At 41.3% G+C, this 12,875-nt stretch overlaps 1 protein-coding gene across 2 annotated transcripts in view; it reads right to left on the bottom strand.

Moving 5' to 3' along the window:
- The window catches only part of PLPPR1 (phospholipid phosphatase related 1), a 582,239-nt gene that overhangs the window by 520,459 nt on the left and 48,905 nt on the right, over positions 1 to 12,875 (bottom strand). For both annotated transcript variants that reach the window (XM_044386778.3, XM_057313626.1), the window contains exons 2-3: positions 7,914 to 8,059; positions 4,195 to 4,259 (exon numbers count right to left, since the gene is read on the bottom strand). The gene's annotated coding sequence lies outside the window, so the exon portion shown is untranslated. The remainder of the gene's footprint in view (positions 1 to 4,194; positions 4,260 to 7,913; positions 8,060 to 12,875) is intronic.

The raw sequence follows: 12,875 nt of genomic DNA, 5'->3' as shown, positions 1-12,875 counted from the left end.
AGCCATCAGGGAAATTCAAATCAAAACCACCTTGAGATACCACCTTATGCCAGTTAGAATGGCAAAAATGGACAAGGCAGGAAACAACAAATGTTGGAGAGGATGTGGAAAAAGGGGATCCCTCTTACACTGTTGGTGGGAATGCGAGTTGGTACATGCACTTTGGAAAACAGTGTGGAGGTCCCTTAAAAAGCTAAAATAGAGCTGCCCTATGACCCAGCCATTGCACTACTGGGTATTTACCCGAAAGATATAGACGTAGTGAAGAGAAGGGCCAGATGCACCCCAATGTTCATAGCAGCATTGTCCACAATAGCTAAATTGTGGAAGGAGCCGAGATGCCCTTCAACAGACGAATGGATAAAGAAGATGTGGTTCATATATACAATGGAATATTACTCAGCCATCAGAAAGAACAATTACCCAACATTTGCAGCAACATGGACGGGAGTGGAGGAGATCATGCTAAGTGAAATAAGGCAAGCAGAGAAAGACAATTATCATATGGTTTCACTCATTTATGGAACATAAGAAATAGCAGGGAGATCGGTAGGAGAAGGAAGGGAACAATGAAGGGGGGTAAAAGAAGGGTGGATGAACCACGAGAGACTATGGACTCTGGGAAACAAACTGTGGGCTTCAGAGGGGACGGGGTGGGGGATTGGGAAAGGCCGGTGATGGGTATTAAGGAGGGCACATATTGCACAGAGCACTGGGTGTTATATGCAAACAATGAATCATGGAACATTACGTCAAAAACTAAGGATGTACTGTATGGTGACTAACAACATAATGAAAAAATTTTTTAAAAAGGGAGGGAATTCTGACACAGAGACAAATACAAAAGGAGGATGATGTGAAGACACAGGGAGACCCCCAACAAGCTAAAGACCACCTGAGGCCACCAAAAGCTAAGAGAGGGCGCATGGAACAAAGTCTCCCTCCTAGCCCTTAGAAGAAACAAACCCTGCTGACACCTTGATTTCTGACTTCTAGCCTCCAGAACTAAGACAATAAATTCCTGGTGTGTAAGCCATCGAGCTTGTTGTACTTTGTTACAGCAGCCCCAGGAAGCTAATACAGTCATCGAAAGAAAGAATTGGTTTAAAACCTGGTTGACGATTCAAAACCAGACCACTAATTCAGAGGACTAGGTAAAAAAGAGGCACTCAGAGTGTAATGTCAAAGAAGGCAGGCATCAGACTGAAGTAATGAGAGAAAGTTAAAGGGGCAGAAGGAACAAAACCAGGAATAATCACAAAACCAAAGAGGAAATTAGGTTTGCTTCATGAACATGGATGTATGCCCACGATAGGGCAGGCATTGTCCTAGGTGCTGGGGATTCAAGAGCAAATAAGGAGTTACCTGTCATCTGCCCCACTAGACTTTTGTTGATGTAGTGTGCCAAGATAGTAAGCAGGGCACTTTGGGATAAAGGGGTGGGGAATGCTCACAGAGCAACCTGGGATTTGGGGAAGACTTCTTGGAAAATAGGATATCTAGGCTCAATCTTAAAGGATGAGAAATTGGCAGGATGGACAAAAAAAATGCCTATTTTCATAAAGAATCCAAGGTCTTCTTGGTATCGTGCTAAGAGTGTGTAACAGGATGTGACTTTTTTTTAGGAGGAAAGAGGTACAACCCTCACATACACACTTGAACTAAAACACCACAAGTTTATCACCTTCAGAGCTGGAAAACACCCAAAGTAATAACCAGCAGAAACAGTCGCTACATTACCAAGCAGAGGAAACTATGGTCAATGGGAGTACAGACCTCAGCATTTGGGGACCTGAGAGCAGGAGGAATAAAACTGCATGTCCCCCACTGTATTTGTTCTTGATACACATGAGACACCCCACACCACTGTCACCTTTGAGAACTACCAGAAAAACACAGAGAACTTTCCCAGGGGCTCCTGATAGCAAGTGGGAACAAGCCAGAGAAACCAGAGTAAAAATGAAAATAATAAGGATCTCCTAGGGTTTTTGCAAGAAAAAAGAATAAATAATATTTCAAAGCAACTGGGATATACTACCTCCACTCCATCTATCACTGTTTGGTCCTATCTGCATCTGTGTTTATTTTATCATCTTGTGTTAATTTGTCATCGTTATCACTTACCGATATTCATTTCTTGAAAGCAACCTATTTTGGGAATGATGGCTCTGTACCACAAATGAGGCTGATTTAATGACTGGCAAGTAGCAATCTAATGGGGATCACAGTGGCTGCAAGCCTGAGCACAGACAGGCGAGGCATGGACCTCCTTTGTGCTGCTGCGCTCTGCTAATTGGGTCTAATGGAGGAGTTGGAGGGATTCTCCTTCTGTTTTCCTAACGATATTAATGTCTTCATGAGGTTAATGAAACCGCTAACATGAGCCAACTGTGAATGGCCTCGGCTTCGTGTATAATATAAAACCATCTATTCTGAGTCTTATCCAAACACTAGGGATTACTACTGTTGTGGGTGGTTTTGTCTATTAATGTATATAACATCAGGAGTTTTTTTCTTCTTTTTTCTTCTAAGAGCCAGAATCAAAGACTCGAAGGATCTGATCTGATTCAGAGATTCCTAGGCTGGTAGGGGGATACCAGCTGGGGGTGTCTAAGGCTACAAGTCCTGATTTGGTCACATCCTTTATGGTCTCTACTGCCCCCTGCTGGCCTGAAGAGAGAGGAGCAGCTCTCCAGCACCCCCATGGGACATGGCATGCACCAGAAGACAAGATAAAATATGAACACCTATTATTTACTATCACTTACTATGCACTTTTTAATTCTCACAAAATTCCTATAGGGTAAGTCTTGTTACTGCCATTTCACAGATGAAGAAACTTAGGTTCAAGTAGTAAGCCAAGTCACCTAAGGATACAGGGCTTGTGAGTGGCAGATCCAGGACAAGGTAGAATCTGTCTGACAGGGGCGCCTGGGTGGCACAGCGGCTAAGCATCTGCCTTCGGCTCAGGGCGTGATCCCGGCGTTATGGGATCGAGCCCCACATCAGGCTCCTCCACTGTGAGCCTGCTTCTTCCTCTCCCACTCCCCCTGCTTGTGTTCCCTCTCTCACTGGCTGTCTCTATCTCTGTTAAATAAATAAATAAAATCTTAAAAAAAAAAAATTAAAAAAAAAAAAGAAGAAATCTGTCTGACAACCGTTGTTACGCTCCCACCAGGAGACATAGTATAGTGAAAAGTACCCATACTTTATTTTTTAAACATTTAAACATTTATTTGACAGGGAGAGAGACAGCCAGAGAGAGAGGGAACACAAGCAGGGGGAGTGGGAGAGGAAGAAGCAGGCTTCCAGTGGAGGAGCCCGATGTGGGGTTCGATCCCATAACACCGGGATCACGCCCTGAGCCAAAGGCAGACAAGTAACAACTGAGCCACCCAGGCGCCCCAGTACCCATACTTTAAAACTAAATAAACTGGAGTTTTGATTTTAATTCCCCAACTTAAGAGCTGTTTAAAATAAACTTTCAGTGAGTTATTAAATTTATTTAAATTTGCTGAGCTTGATTTCTTCATCTGTAGAATATGGATCATACCTACCTTGGAGGATTATTGTGAGGATTAACATTAAAGTAGGCAAAACACAAGACCTGGACTACAGTGCCTGCCCAATGGATGGTAGGTCCTATTTAGGCCAGAGACAGATAGTGGACAAGGATCAGCATTCCTGTGGCTCAGTGGCTGCTTCATTCAGATTCCCAGGAGGTTTGTAACACAAAGCCAAGGCTCAAAAAATACCAGAATGCCCAAGTAATGATGCCAACACACCTGAATAGCTCCTTAACACTTATAAACTACTTCTGTGTATATATTATTTGATCTTCATAAATATGTACCTATAGATGCATAAATATGCCACAATTAATTGAGGAAACTCACAGTATGCCCAGCATTACACTAAGCATATAAAAAACATTGTTGAATTTCATCTTCATAACAATCCCACAGGTTGGTATTATTTTTGCCATCGTCTAGATGAAGAGAGTTCAAGTAACCACCCCAGAAACACACTGAACTAAGTAGCTAAGACTTTAGCATGGACCACAGGGCTCATTTCTCTCAACCATCAGGCTATAGTGCCTTCTTCTGAAGTAGGCACGGCAAGTATTACATTTTTACTATATACATGAGGACAATCTGATTCATAAAAAGGTAACCAACTTCTTTAAGTACTCACCAGCTGTATTTGTGAAAATAGGGCTGAATGGTAACCAGGGGTGTCCAGAATGAAGTTCCTTGTCTCTGAAGAAGATCATAACAAGTTAAGATGATTATTTGCCAGGTATAATACAGATAATACAGATACACTTTTGAATCAAATAAATTACGTTTTATTTGGCTCTGAGGTTTTTTTCCCCAAACTTCTAACTCTATAACCCTATTTCTAATGTAGAGGGCCTCAAAGTCTTAAAACTAGAATAATTTTTTATTAAGACACATTTAGAGCAACACTGGCATGAAAAGGTTCCAGATGTGTCAGGTTTGCAATGTGACAGCTGGAGAAGAACCTTGTGAGACTAGTCATTGTCCAAAAGCATTAACATCCAAAGATAAATTCATAATAATGGGAAAAACCAATTATTCATTGAAACTGGAATGAGGAATGAAGTAAGAAAAAATATATTATCTCTTTTTAAATATGGCCCATAAATTAAAATCTATGATAAATCACATATAATTGGATGGACATCTGCAGCAGAAATTAAATTACCAAAGAAAAACTGAACATTTGGGGAATTTCAAGAACATGGAAACTACTAAGAGAGATGGCCTTCCTTGCAGATTGTTTAACAGATTCATTTCTTATTTAAAATCTTTTAAAGAACAAATGTGATGCCTCCCACTCACTAGCTCCTTTTGAATATGAAGGATTTTCTAAGCACTAGACTGTGAGGACAGGTATCTCCAGCAGTAAATCCAGAAAATACCATTGTCATAATGTCAGGTATTTAAGGACATTGCAACACAGGGACTATCACACATAACTATAATGTCTACATACAAATTTATCAAGTTTGGATACAAGTCTGAAACTTGTAACCATAACATATAACAAATCTGTTTAGTTATAATTATGAAAATCATGAAATCAGAATGGAAAGGCCTTCATAAATATGAACTTTCTCATCTTTAAAAACGGCATAGGTTTCTATATATCTCAAAATGAGCTGCGTATTTAAAATGAACAGTGAAAAATACAAATTAACATTTTGCTTCTTAAAAGTTGTATATAAAGGGAAACACTTGTTAAATTACTGGAAATCTTGCTATTTAAAATAAATCTATAGCTTGACCCTTCCCTTTCATAAAGTGACAATTTAACGTTCTTCAGTTCCTGTTGCTTTATTTTTAACTTACATTTTTCTTTTATTGCAAATATTTGTTTATTCAACCAAGACTTTGAAGATGATAAAGTGTATTAACTGAGAAAAGTCTGCCTTAAACACAAACATTGCTGCTTTTCAAGGAGAGTTACCCTTTCTGTGACCATAGCATGAATGAACACACACTTGGCCATTCAGCAACACGGGGCCAGGAAGTTGCCTGCATCTCATAAACCACCATGAGTCACCACAACATAAGAACAAGACAGAGAAATGGCAAGTGTCCAGCAGCTAAGGAGATCTCCCATCTATTGTAAGATATTTTCATATCAGGGGCAAGGGAAGTCCTCTTGACAACCAATGGACATCCCAAATTCCCAGCCTCTCCCCTTCAAACCTGTGTCATCTCCTGACCAATTGAAAGGCATGATTTTTTTTTAAAGATTTTATTTATTTGACAGAGGGAGAGACAGCAACGAGAGAGGGAACACAAGCAGGGGGAGTGGGAGAGGAAGAAGCAGGCTCCCAGCGGAGGAGCCTGATATGGGGCTCTATCCCTGGACTCCGGGATCACGCCTTGAGCCGAAGGCAGACACTTAACGACTGAGCCACCCAGGCGCCCCTGAAAGGCATGATTTTATCCCATACTCTATACTCCCTTCACAAGTTATTATTTCTGCTCTTTCCCATTCCTGCTGACGGTATCATATATATAAGACTTTCTTCTATCCTCAACAGTGAGCCTCTTGGCAAAGAAACAAACTTTGGTATTTCAGTGGGGGTCACTGAATATTTTTAACCTGATGGATTTCTATTTTAAGCCTCTCTACCCTGAAATTGTGTCTTGAGAGGTATTCAAAGTAGAAGTAAGGAGAGCTCAGTTTAGAAAAGCCAAAGCAGACCCAGTTGCTCTCCATAACTTGGGTTGGACCATGGCCCCTGAACAGGCAAATGGGCCCAGGTGTCCATGTGTCAGAACAAAGCCTTATCTTTCTCCTAACAAGGAAGCTTTCAGAACCCAGCCAGTACAGTAGCTGTCCACTGGACCAAAGGAAATGTCTAGCTTCAATCTTTGCCAAGTGTGAGGGCAATTTTCACATTTCAGTGTGTACTTTTGTCTGGGCGATTAAATTCCTCTCTTCTGGGAAAGAAGGCTGAGGAAAATGTTTTTATTTTCAGAAATCCTTAAGGGGTAAAATCCACCCAGGCAGCCCAGAGAGGGAAATCAATCAATCAGACACCAGAGCTAAGATTTCACTTTATAGTAAGTGTGAGCTGGGAGAGAAGCATGTCAGGGATTCACTTGCCCCCTACAGGGTCTCAGACTAGAATATCACAGGGAGCTGAGACTGCATTCCATAGTAGGGCTCTCCAGGCAGACCTGAGAAGATTCTGCCAAGGAACACAGAAGTCTAACCCAGGAAGCAAAACACATCTTTCTACAGCACCTTTCTGAGCTGTAGTTTATAAAAATAGAATTAGTGCTTTTTTCTGATTGTATAACACTGAACAAATACTAATGAGTATTATTACTATCTGGAATAAATACACTAGGAATTAAAAGGGAAATGTGCCAGAGATGTATGGTATGCTATGAAGACTGGACCCATATTCAGAAGACCCAGGCTCTAGCATTGCCATATACTACTACGTTCCCAGCATTCTCTCTAGCTCTCAGTTTCCTCATCTGTAACACAAAGTGATTAAAAACTTGTGAATTGGCAGCCCCTGGGCTGACTGTCCTGAGTTTTTCCAAAAAGTTTAATTTAATCATCTTTATATGAGGCACATGCTATCCAGGCAGCTAGAGACCCATCACTTTTTTTTTATCTCATACCTTTCCTCCTTTATGATACCTGAAGCATTTGTGCTAGAAATTTAAAAACCTCAGAGTACATCCCAGTCTTCAAAAAAAAACTACAGATTTTGACCCAGGCAGCCATAACTAATATTCCTGTGTTCCCTCCCTATTTGAATATCTCAACTTGAGCTGCATTTTGAAAATGAAGAAAGAGATAAAGGCAGTCCGGCAAGAGGAAGGAAAAGTATGTTAAAGTATGACACTGGGAAGTGTCATGCCATGATTTCAAGATGCAAGCAGTTGGGCATGAGTAAACAGAAGGGTGTAGGGGGAGAAGTAAAGCGAACAGAAAAATTGAGGTGAGATGCATAGCAAGAGACAAATACTGAAAGGAGTTGTATGCTAAGCTGAAGATCCTGAACTTTGTCCTGAAAACTGGAAAGAGATGGCAGAGGGAGGGGGGTGGGGGTCACTGAATATTTTTAACCTGATGGATTTCTATTTTAAGCCTCTCTACCCTGAAAGCTGCATGGAAGATGCACAAGTACTTTTCCCATCAGTAAAATAAGTTGGTGTAGAACAAGGGTTCACACCGCTGGGTACATATTAGAATCACTTGAGAAACTTGTAAAAGTGCTGCTAACCTAGCCTCACGCTAAGAGATTTTTATTTAATTGAGGGGGTAGAAACAGGTAAGGTATATTTTTTTCTTAAGTGTGAAAACCTTAGAAACTCTGAAATTCTATCAACTATGTCAAAGAAGGTTCCTACCATTCAAAGTGAAGTGTGGCAAAAAGCCATTTCCTTTGTATCTTCAGACCCCAAATCTGGAACAACGTGTGGAAAGCACCTCCAAGCAGTTTATATCACTCTTCTTCTTTAAATTGGTTTTATTCTTAGTTGTATCAAGCGTTTCTCTGAAAAAGCACAGGATTATTTCAGAGAACAATGTCAAACTTCTATTTTAGACTTCCACACTGTTAAATAATTTAGATGTGAAAGAATACCAGCACCTCCCAAAGAAATGGAAAACTAACAAGAAATTATAGCAAAACCTATTCACATCTTATAAAGGATTGTTTTTAATCAATCAGCCAATGAGCATATACGTAAAGCACCTTAGAGCTTTATGCATATACATAAAACCCTAGTCTGTGTAATAATTTCCAAAATGTTTTATTCCAGCGTGGTAGGAAAGCAGCTCCCTACTCATTTTCTGCCTCTCTCTTTCCCTAGCCTGAACCTGAAGACAATCGCTTATTTGCTTGCTTGCCTATTTTCAAGGCTAATATTTATTGAGCACTTCCTATGGGCCAGGCATTGTGCCAAGGACTTTACAAGTAAGTATTCATCACCATTTCATTAATGTGGAAACTGCAAAGAGGAAAAATAACTCACTCAAGGGCATAGAGCTGGTAAGAAGCAATGCTAGAATTTGAATCCAAGTTCACCCTCCCAAATCCATGTGCTTCACCACTACCCTGCAGGGTACGGCCATTCCCTCCAACTCTCTAATTACATCTTGCCACCCACCCACACCCCCAAACCCCTCGAACCCCCTACCCTGACCTGTGGAGCAGGATTTCACTGTGAGTTCGCTCAAAGTATGCGAAGACATAAATTAAGAGTAGACACACATATAACCCGGATCATCTGGTCCTCACTCTGGGGCGATCCCTCAGCTTGCTGAAGCAGGGCGCCCTCTGCTGTTTAAGATGATGTAGGTGTGGGTTAAGAACAGAGAGCCAGGAAGATTCAGAGGGCCTCCTAACAATGAGGAGACCGAAGCTTGAGATGAATTTGTCCCCTATAAACAAATTACCTCCCGCTCATAAAGAAAACACTCCAACTCCCCCTCCCCCAAGAAGCAAAAGGCGTCCATCTCAGTGTTCAAGATTTTGTCAAAATTCAAAGCACAGAATCATTACAGCGGTCCTGAAATTAGTCTCCACCCCTTAGATTAGACGTTATTTTCCTGTGTTCACACTGTTCACATTAAACGGAAGCTTTAACCTCTATGGCTACTGCCATCTTCTAAAAGTGTGAGAAGGAATGTCTATATTAAGCATTAAAATGATGCTGAACTTGCTAAGAATTACACAGCCCTGGATGCTTTCTTTATCCTGAAATTATAAAACATTTAGGGACCCCTGGGGCAAGTTAATCATAAAATATTCAGCAACATCTGTGCCCCATTATTTACTGATAGGCTAGACCCAGAAAATATGGCGCCTCTATTGCCGGCTGCCCTGCATCACATGGGCAGGCACGTGGTGGCTGGAAGCGATGTTCTGCAGTCCTTTGCCTCTGTCACCCTCTTTCTCCCTCAGTCCTTTTCCCCAGCACCTCAGTCACGGGGCTACCAATTAAAGCTGATGATTAGGTTTGTGCTCAGAGTCTCTGCGGGCAAAGCAATTTCTAACAAAAGCTCCCCGGTCCTCCAGTGGCTGGGGTTGTGTGCCTCACCTCCGGAATTTACACAGCTGAGTGGCAGGAAGACCCGGTCACACATTACGGAAGGAACTGCAGCAAGGATGGTGAGAGCGCCCCCTCCCTTCCTGGAGTCTGCACTTGCGCATGCGCATGCGCATGCGCAAGCTTCTGGCTGCTCCGTCCCAGAAACTGACAGAATCCAGAAGGAAAGGTAACAGACTAGAAGAGAAGACCTGTGCATTCTGTCAGGCAGCCAGTCAATAAATGCATAATCAACACCTTCTCTGTGCCAGGCTCAGTGCTAGGCTCTGGCTTCTAGTCCTGACCTAGCTGCTTCGTGACCCTAATACCTCTGTGCCCATAAGTGTGGGTTTCAGGATGGGGGTATGGGGCAGAGACAAGACTGTCACCAACAGAGCTGTTGTAAACTACATGCCATTCCTATCACCAAATTCTGGTAAACAGCTGCTCTCTCCACCACACTCTCCTCCCATCCCCTACTACATGTTTGTTTCGGAAAAAATTCCTCGCAGGATATAGCCCAACTTTCAAGGACTACTGGATTAGATTCTTTGTAACCAAAGTGACCATACACGCAGTTTGTCCAGGACAGTCCCAATTTACACCGGTTCTCCTGGCTATTTTATTAATAATATGCTTTTTCACTCTCAAAAGTGTCCTAGTTTAGGAATGTACATTATATGGTCACCCTATATAAGGTCCTTTCTGGATTTAATGTAACTTTAACCACCTACACCAAAGATTTCAGGGCTTTTAGAAACTTCCCTACAAAAACCTCTCCAACTATTTTGAGAGTCCCTATCAAGATGTCTCATCACACTGTGTTTCTATTAGACAGCATTGCTCTAGGCCCTTGCTATCCAAAGTGTCCTTCACAGACCAGCAACTTGACTATCACCTGGAAGCTGTTAGAAATTAGGATTTCAGGCCCCATCACAGGTCCACTGAACTAGAGGCTGCAGTTTAATAACATCCCCAGGTGATTCATCTCTATATTGAAGTTTGAAAAGCACAGAAGACCAGAATAGACATTTTTCCAAAGAAGACATACTAATGGCCAACAGACACTTGAAAAGATGCTCAATATCACTAATCATCAGGAAAATGCAAATCAAAACCACAATGAGATATCACCTTATACCTGTCAGAATGGCTAGAATCAAAAAGAAATAACAAGTGTTGGTGAAGATATGGAGAAAAAGAAACCTTCATGCACTGTTGGTGGGACTGTAAATTGGTGCAGCCACTGTGGAAAACAATATGGAGGTTCCTCAAAAAATTAAAAATGGAAATACTATATGATCCAGAAATACCATATAATTCCAATTCCACTCCTGGGTATTTACCCTAAGAAAACAAAAATGCTAATTCAAAAAGATATATGTACCCTATGTTTATTGCAGCATTATCTACAATAGTCAAGATCCGGAAGCAACCCAAGTGTCCATCAATAGATAAATGGATAAAGAAAATTTTGTGTGTATATATATATATATATATTTGCAGCAACATGGACAGACCTACACAGCATTATGCTAAGTGAAATAAGTCTGACAAAGACAAATACCATATGATTTCACTTATATGTGGAATCGAAAAAAAATGAACAAAGCCGGAACAGATCCATAAATACAGAGAACTAATGGTTGCCAGGGGAATGGGGGATGGGCAAAGTGGGTGAAGGTGAGTAGAAGGTACAGGCTTCCAGTTATGGAATGAAAAAGTCATAAGGATGAAGAGTACAGTATAGGGATTATAGTCAATGGTATTATAATAGCGTTGACTGGTGACAGATGGTAGCTACATCTATGGTGAGCACAGCATAATGTATAGAATTGTCAAATCACTATGTTGTACACCTGAAACTAATGTAACGTTGTGTGTCACTATACTTCAATAAAAAAAATTCTCACTACATTAAAAACATTTTGAAAAGCACAGTTGAGGGGTCGAACTTTTTCTTTAAGAGGCTGGATTGTAAATATTTCAGGTTTTGTGGGTCATGCAGTCTTGGTCACAACTACTGAACTCTGTCACTGTATTATATATAAATGAATGAGTATGGTTGTGTTCCCCTGAAACTGTTTACAAAAACAGGACATAGAGTTTGCCCATCCCTGGGCTAGACCAGTGGTTTCTCAAATGTTAGCATTCATTAGCATCACTTGGGGAGCCTGTTAAAACTTGCTTGCTGGGCCCCACCTCAAGAGTTTCTGATTCAATAGGTTTAAGGAAGGTCTGGGAATTTGCATTTCAAGCAAATTTCCAGGGCAGGCCAAAGCTGCTGGACCAGAGACCACAATTTGAGAATCACTACTCTCAAGTTATGGTTTTCAGCTCTGGCTGTATGTTAGAATTATTTAGGAGTCTTTTTAAAAGTATCCATGCCTGAGTCTCTCTGCAGACCAAACAAATCTCAATCTCTAAAGGTGGGGCCTGGAGGCATTGATATTTTTTTTAAAAGCTCCCCGGGTAAAAGGTAAAAGACTTATTTGATCTGAAGAGAAATGCCTGGGTGGCTCAGTAGGTTAAGCGTCCAACTCTTGGTTTCGGCTCAGGTCTTGATCTCGGGGTCCTGAGATGGAGCCCCGCATCAGGCTCCCCGCTCGGGGGGGGGGGGGGGGGGGGGGAGGGGGGGGAGTCTGCCTGTCTCCCTCCCTCTCTGCCCCTCCCCCGGGCTCATGTCTGCATGTTCTCTATCTCTCATAAATAATAAATCTTGAAAAAAAAAAAGTTCCCTAGGTAATTCTAATGTGCAACAGGTATCTGCACATTACAAAATTACCTTCTATTCCTTAAATGACAATGGCAAGGTGTTAGGAAGACAGAAATGTTAATAAACTAATTTACAATTATCTGTGAAAAACCTCTTACACCTTAACACACAAAAGACAAGTATTTTACAAGGGGATTCCTTCTTAAGACTCTCAAATTGGTAAAACAGACAGTGTGACGAAGCACAATTTAAAACTTTCAGGTTGTTTGGGGGGTATTTTTAAGTGAGCAGGAAGAAACATAAGTTATCAGGATTTGCATTCCCACCCTGTTTCAGTTTTCCATTTCACAAATAAACAACTCAACAGCAAGTACCAAGACTTGACTCCTAGTTCTGAGCTTGCAGATAAACCAGCTGTGTGACCTTGGGTGAGTCTCTTGAGCTTGTGCTTTCTTGACTAGGAAAGGGTTTGGCTTGTGTCCTTTCCAGCTCTCTATGTCTTTGCTTTATGATTTGCATTTTATGAATCATGACTTTCTATAAACATTTCAAGATTTTTCTCT

Source organism: Ursus arctos, unplaced genomic scaffold (assembly GCF_023065955.2).
Source record: "Ursus arctos isolate Adak ecotype North America unplaced genomic scaffold, UrsArc2.0 scaffold_18, whole genome shotgun sequence".
In the NCBI taxonomy this organism is placed as follows: Eukaryota; Metazoa; Chordata; class Mammalia; order Carnivora; family Ursidae; genus Ursus; species Ursus arctos.
The sequence above is the reverse complement of the archived record's forward strand: the minus strand, read 5'-3'. Positions and strand labels throughout refer to the sequence as shown.